The sequence below is a fragment of the Vicia villosa genome, linkage group LG6 (genome assembly GCF_029867415.1).
Source record: "Vicia villosa cultivar HV-30 ecotype Madison, WI linkage group LG6, Vvil1.0, whole genome shotgun sequence".
NCBI lineage: Eukaryota > Viridiplantae > Streptophyta > Magnoliopsida > Fabales > Fabaceae > Vicia > Vicia villosa.
Genome location: NC_081185.1, coordinates 58724597 through 58731736, shown reverse-complemented (window position 1 = coordinate 58731736; position 7140 = coordinate 58724597). Strand labels below are relative to the sequence as shown.

Sequence of the window (7140 nt, the reverse complement as noted above, 5' to 3'; positions counted from 1 at the left end):
TCTGTATAGTCAATACCTTCTTGCTGACTATAGCCCTGAGCAACCAGTTTGGCTCTATTTCTTACAACTTCTCCTTTTTCGCTTAGCTTGTTTCTGAAGACCCACTTGATTCCAATGATAACGAATCCTTTTGGTCTAGGAACAAGATCCCATACGTCATTCCTTGTAAATTGATTGAGTTCTTCTTGCATGGCAATTATCCAGTCAACATCCTCCAGAGCTTGATCAACAGAAGTTGGCTCAATCAAAGATACTAGACCAAATTGGCATTCTGCATTGTTCTTAAGGAATGCTCTTGTTATGATAGGATCTTCTTTCTTCCCAAGGATAACATCTTCTGAGTGAGCAGAGTTTAGTCTAGAAGAACTTCTGATAGATGGCTCTTCAAAAATTCTGAGATTCTCTAATGAAGCAGCAACTTGATCTTCTGACACTTTGCTTTTGGGTTCTTCAGCTTTTGAGTTAGAGATTTCAATATCTGCAAAATTCTCAAACTGCTTTGGCTTTTCAAGACCAAGCTAATCATCAAATATGATATTTATTGATTCTTCAACAACCAATGTTTCAGTATTGTATACTCTGTAGCATTTTGAGCGATCAGAATACTCAAGAAGGAAACACTTTTGTACCTTAGAATCAAACTTATGCAGATGATCTTTAGTGTTCAGAATATAACATACACATCCAAATGGATGGAAATAAGAAATGTTAGGTTTTCTATTCTTCCACAATTCATAAGGAGTCTTATTGAGAATAGGTCTGATAGAGATTCTATTCTGAATATAACATGCAGTATTTATTGCTTCTGCCCAAAAATGCTTAGCCATATTGGTTTCATTGATCATGGTTCTGGCCATTTCTTGTAGAGCCATATTCTTTTGCTATACAACTCCATTTTGCTGTTGAGTTATAGGGCAAGAGAAATCATGGGCAATACCATTTTCTTTGAAATAAATCTCAAAGAATCTGTTCTCAAATTCGCCACCATGATCACTTCTGACCTTTATGATTTTACATTCTTTTTCAGATTGAATCTGAGTGCAAAAGTCAAAGAACACTGTATGAGACTCATCCTTGTATTTTAAGAACTTTACCCATGTCCATCTGCTATAATCATCTACGATGACTAATCCATATTTCTTCCCTCTGACAGATGCTGTTTTGACTTGGCCAAACAGATCAATGTGCAGAAGTTCTAACGGCCTAGAGGAAGAAACAACATTCTTAGACTTGAATGCAGGTTTGGAAAACTTCCCTTTCTGACATGCTTCGCAAAGAGCATCTGATTTATATTTCAGATTAGCGAGTCCTCTGACCAGATTAAGTTTGTTAATCTGAGAAATCTTTCTCAAACTAGCATGGCCTAATCTTCTGTGCCATACCCATTGCTCTTCACTAACAGACATAAGACAAGTTACCTTCTGATTCTTAAGATCTTGAAGATCAATCTTGTAAATGTTGTTCTTTCTCTTGCCTATAAATAGGATTGAGCCATCCTTCTGACTTACAACTTTGCAAGACTTTCGGTTGAAGATTATGTCATAACCATTATCACTTAATTGACTTATGGACAATAAGTTATGAGCTAATCCATCTACAAGAAGTGCATTAGTTATGGAAGGAGAGTTACCAATACTTATGGTTCCAGAGCCAATTATCTTGCCCTTCTGATCTCCTCCAAACTTGACTTCTCCAGCAGAATTAAGCACCAGGTCTTGGAACATAGACCTTTTTCCCGTAATGTGCCGCAAGCACCCAGAGTCCAGTTACCATGACATGTTTTGCTTTGTCTTTTTTATTCAAAGATTTTAAAGCAATAGACTTACCTTTATTTTGGGGTTCATTAGCCTCCAACTCTATTTCACGACTCCTTAAAGAGCTGACCAACTCTTCTAAAGAGACTTCATTCAGATTCTTTGCTATCTTGAATGTAGTCACCATTGGGCCCCATCTTCTGGGCAAGCTTCTGATGATCTTCTTGACATGATCAGCCTTTGTATATCCCTTGTCAAGCACTCTTAATCCAGCAATTATAGTTTGAAATCTTGAGAACATTGTTTCAATGTTTTCATCATCCTCCATCTTGAAGGCTTCATACTTTTGGATTAATACAAAAGCTTTTGTCTCCTTGACTTGGGCATTTCCTTTACAAGTCATCTTCAATGATTCAAAGATGTCATGGGCAGTTTCTCTGTTTGATATCTTCTCATATTCAGCATGAGAAATAGCATTCAGCAAAATAGTCCTCGACTTGTGATGATTTTTTAATTGTTTCTTTTGATCATCACTTATTTCTTGTCTTGACATCTTTTCTCCACTAGTATTTATAGGATATTTGTAACAATCCACAAGCAAGTCCCATAAATCACCATCTAGACCAAGAAAGTAACTTTCCAATCTATCTTTCCAGTATTCAAAGTTTTCACCATCAAATACTGGTGGTCTAGAATATCCATTTACACTGTTGTGTTGATCATTTGAAACAGGTGTAGCAGTTGATGCAATTGTTGATGGATCAACCATTTTGACTTAGTGTTTTTCTCTTCCTCAATCTTTTTCTAACACGGTTAAGTGCTTGCACCTAGAACCGACGCTCTGATGCCAATTGAAGGATAGAAAAACACTTAGAAAGGGAGGGTTTGAATAAGTGTAACTTTATAAACTCTTAGAATAAAAACAATGAACACAATATTTTTATCCTGGTTCGTTGTTAACGAAACTACTTCAGTCCACCCCCTTAGAGTGATTTACCTCAACTGAGGATTTAATCCACTAATCAATCTTGATTACAATGGTTTTTCACTTAGATTCCTTCTAATTCTTCTAGAGTATACTGATCACACCTTGATCACTCTAGGAAATCACCGGTTAGAAACTTCTAAGTCTTCTAGAGTATACTGATCTCACTGATCACTCTAGGAACCTTTTACAATCAAAGTAAAATAAATGGTTACAAGAGTATTAAAATGCTTCTTAGAAAGCTATAATCACAATTGTATTATTTCTCCTAAGTTCTAAGTTTAACTCTCACTAAGATATAACAAGTGAAGTGAGGTTGAAGATGAAGTTCGTGAGTAATGAATTCAGCAGCGTTTCAGTATTTTAGCAAGAGTTGTTCTTTTTAGCATCTGATAAGAACGTCATATTTATAGGCATTTTGAGAAGATGACTGTTGGGAGCATTTAGTGCATTTCGTGTTCCGTACACCTTTGCATTTAACGTTTTCACTATTTTGTCAACTACCTCAAGCCTTGCTTTTGCTGCTTTTACTGACTTTGTCTTTTGAAGCTTCTAACGTTCCTTTTATCATTCAGAGTAGCCTGTCATCTAGTACCAACTTCTGATCTTAGATTTGTGAATACAATGTTTGAATAATCAGAATTAGAGTTACAGCTTGGTGCAGAGCATCTTCTTGTCTTCTGACTATGAAGTGCTTTAGCGTGATACCACAAGGACTTCAGTGCTTCTGCTTCTGATCTCATGTTCTTCTGATGCTTCATAGACCATGTTTTGATTCTGCTTGACCATCTTCTAATGCCTTGCGAGGGCATGTTCTGATGTTGCAATCTTGAACCTTCTGAGTCAGTGCTTCTAGTGCTGAATTGTGCATACTCTTTATATATATTTCCTGAAATGGAAAATGTATAGGATTAGAGTACTACATTATCTTATAAAAAATTCATATACATTGTTATCATCAAAACAAGAATATTGATCAGAACAAATCTTGTTCCAACAGGGATAGCCATATTGATGACGGGCTAAAGTTGGATTATAATTGATTCCTCTGTTAGTTCCAATAAGGGGTATGTTGGAATAACTTCCGCAACTGTAGACGATATTGGTTTTGTCGTTATTGTGATTACTCCAATCAATGTCTGAGTGAGTGAGGGACTGTCATACCCCAAATTTGTCCTACCCTTTAATTTCTAACTGGTTTAGGCTTCTCATTTCATCTGCATACATCACTCAGGTCATAATCCATACCCATGCAGGCATATCATTGGTATCAATCAAAGACTAGCAAGAAAGAACTTTTATGGCAAGGAATTTCCTACCAAATGTGAGGATCTGAGGTGTGATTATGTGGCTTTGCTTTCATTGAAGTCTTTCTGGATTAGGGTTTTCTCATTCTCAACTCAAGGCATTTGGTCATGAACTTCATTAAACTCAGGGCTTCTCAAGAGATCAAGTATTTAGGTGGTTCATCAAGGATTCAAATAAATTTGCTTGAAATTAATACTTTGATTCTTTCTCAAACAAATAAAGTCGTGAAGCTGCTTCTCGAATAAAGGAATTAGAAGTTTTGGGTTCATGCGCTCATTTAGGTCCATTAATTGAAGACGGAATTCAAGATGCCGTGATCTTCACTTCTTCTGTGCTTCAAATTATATTTTCTCTTCAAGGGTTCCTCATAGGGTTGCTCTTCTATTAGTTCTATTCTTTCAGCTACTGGCGCTTGTCATACAAGTTGATATGGATTAGAAGATTGGATTGAAGTCAAGGTTTCTTTGAGAAGTGAAGTCGAATTTGGATCCATTAATACTTTGAATTCAAATTTGTGTTTACATTTGTCAAATGAATCAAAGTTCTCAAACATATAAGACTAGAAGATAAAGTGGAAGGAATTCGGAATAGTTGCAAAGGCTTTATTACTTGAAGAAAAGTTCAACATCCGATTCAAGCTCATTCAAGTATTATCCATGTTTCATTCACTCTTCATGTCATTGAGATCTAGAGGTAAAATCAGAAGAAACATCGTTGAGATGCCCACAAAGTCAAGAGATAAATTCAAGGATTCAAAGTCATTCATAAAGGAAAATTTACAAGATTACAAAAATTGTCCCAAGGTTCTCATCCATTACAAAAGTTCAGAAGATCCAAATGTCTATACATTCATCCAATTTCAATTACACATTACACCTTTCAAATACAAAATTGTTCTAAAGTCTTGATTCTATCTCTTGTTCCATCTTGTAAACCTTTTCCTCAAAGCTCCAAGCCGTACCCCATTCCACACAAACCTTCATAATGCTACACGAAACGCAACCGAAGCCAAATCTCAATCCTGCAACATTCAAACCATATCACACAACTATCTTCATTCAAAACAGTTTTGCAAACTAAACCAAAACAGTCTCATTTCGTATCATTTTCAAACTAATTCATCCTAACTTCTAACCAAAAAATAGCATTTCAAAATCAGCCCCTGCATACATATTACTTACCACCAACTTGCAGCCATTTCTTCACTTGTTAAAAGCAACCTGCATAACCACTTTCCCAAACAGAATCACAACAGTTCAGCATCAAATCCTGCACACACTCATAACACAAATATAACCAATTCAGATCCATACTAAAAGAAATAAAGAATAAAAAGACAAGTTATGTGACAGTCATGAAAAACCAAACAGCTCCATACTGCAAAACCTATTGCTTTGACCAAGTGATTCTTGTTTCTAAACCGTGTGCCATCCCGACTTAAGGTACCTGTCATCCACATAAAAGAGACACATTCAGCTCGCATCCATCTCAAGTCAAGTTCACGTATTTCATGGTCAGTCAAAAAACATATCAAAACCTGCCAGTTAACTCACATTTAACCTACACACATTCAGCCATAACAAAATTCAACTAACTGTCAGCCTTACTCTTCACACCCAACTTCTAACTGTTAATTTCCTAACTGTCCAAACTTCTAACTAACTGTAACTAACTTCCAATCTCCACACTCCTAACAGGGTTCTAACCAACCATAACTACCTTCATGAGTAACACATAACAGAAATTCAAACCTCTACTAACCGCCTTGTAACCAACTTCAAACTAACTTTCCTAACAGTTTGTTACAAACTCAACCAATTCACTAACTGAATCAATAACTAACAAATAACAGAAAAAACCTACTCAATCTTCACCCTCCATCTCCCAACCGATTCTCTCTAATCCAAAGGCCCTCAATCATCCTCGCTCTCTAACTGAATCTCAGAACCTCCATCTCTATATAACTGATCCACCACCTTCAATCACAAGTTACACGCTCATTTCTACCCTTCACCATCACCATCACAGATCCACTCTCATCTTCAACCTCTCTCTCTTTCTGAACCTTCATCATTCATCTTCTTCACTATCCATCAACCACCTTCAATCGTTCAACAAATCTTCATTCATCACTCTACACAGAAAATCAACAAAGAACCTTCAATCTTCAACCTCTCACCAATCATCTTCAACCATCATCCCTCAGCTCTCACGCCACACGACTACGAACTCACATTCTCCCAAACCTCACTCACTCTCACGCAATAATTCAACAACAACAGAAGAAACCGCGCACGGAATAGAAGATAGAAGAAGAAGAACAAATCAAAAAGAGAAGAAGAGATTAAGTCGTAACAGAAATGAGAAAAAGAGAACATAATGGCTAACCTGTAACAATTTCGCTCGATTCGTCTCCAACAGCATCATCATCATCGAATCATCGCTTGAATCGCCTTTGTACCACCTTCAACACACATCGGAGACGAGATTGAGACGAGAGCCTGAGAATTGAATCGAAGAGGCGGAGAGCGGTTTCTGAGTTCATCGGAGAAGTGGAGATCATTCCGCCGCCGTTCGCGAATGAGAGCGAGGAAGAAGATACGTTGAGAATTCCAATCGCCACACTCAGTAATCCCTAATCCCCAATTCTCTATTGCAATCTTTTTTCTTTTCTTTTTTTTTTTTATTAATTAATTGTTAATTTCTGTTGTAATAAAAACCTGATAAAAAATAAATATAATAAAAACTTGATCGGATAGTGAACATTCTGCATGGGCCACGTGAAACCGCTATTTCCACCCCCAGACAAGGCCCAAATGCACCATTAGCAAAGATCTAGTTCCTTACAGCTTTTACTAACACACTCCCCATTAGACAGATTTTTACTTTTATTTGAAATTGTTTCTTCTCTGAATTTCTGTTTGGAAAATCATTTTCTTATGCAATAAAAATAAATAAAAATAGATTTTAAGTAGGATTGTGTGTGTACATAATTGTAGTTTTTTTTTTTGCATATTTTTAGATTTTATTTTGCTATTTCTAATAAATCCTTTCTTCATATATGTTCATCCTCCTTCACGTTTCGATAGATTT

At 36.4% G+C, this 7140-nt stretch overlaps 1 long non-coding RNA gene across 2 annotated transcripts; it reads right to left on the bottom strand.

Annotated features, from left to right (window-relative positions):
• Positions 1 to 4812: 4812 nt before the first annotated feature.
• LOC131611569 (uncharacterized) lies at positions 4813 to 6701 on the bottom strand. Of its 2 annotated transcripts, XR_009287003.1 has the most exons (4): positions 6436 to 6701; positions 5426 to 5493; positions 5229 to 5316; positions 4813 to 5068 (listed from the first exon to the last, which is right to left on the bottom strand). It is a non-coding gene; the product is annotated as an uncharacterized LOC131611569 (long non-coding RNA). The 2 variants fall into 2 exon arrangements; XR_009287002.1 differs by having other exon boundaries at positions 5229 to 5493.
• Between the last annotated feature and the right edge of the window lie 439 nt (positions 6702 to 7140).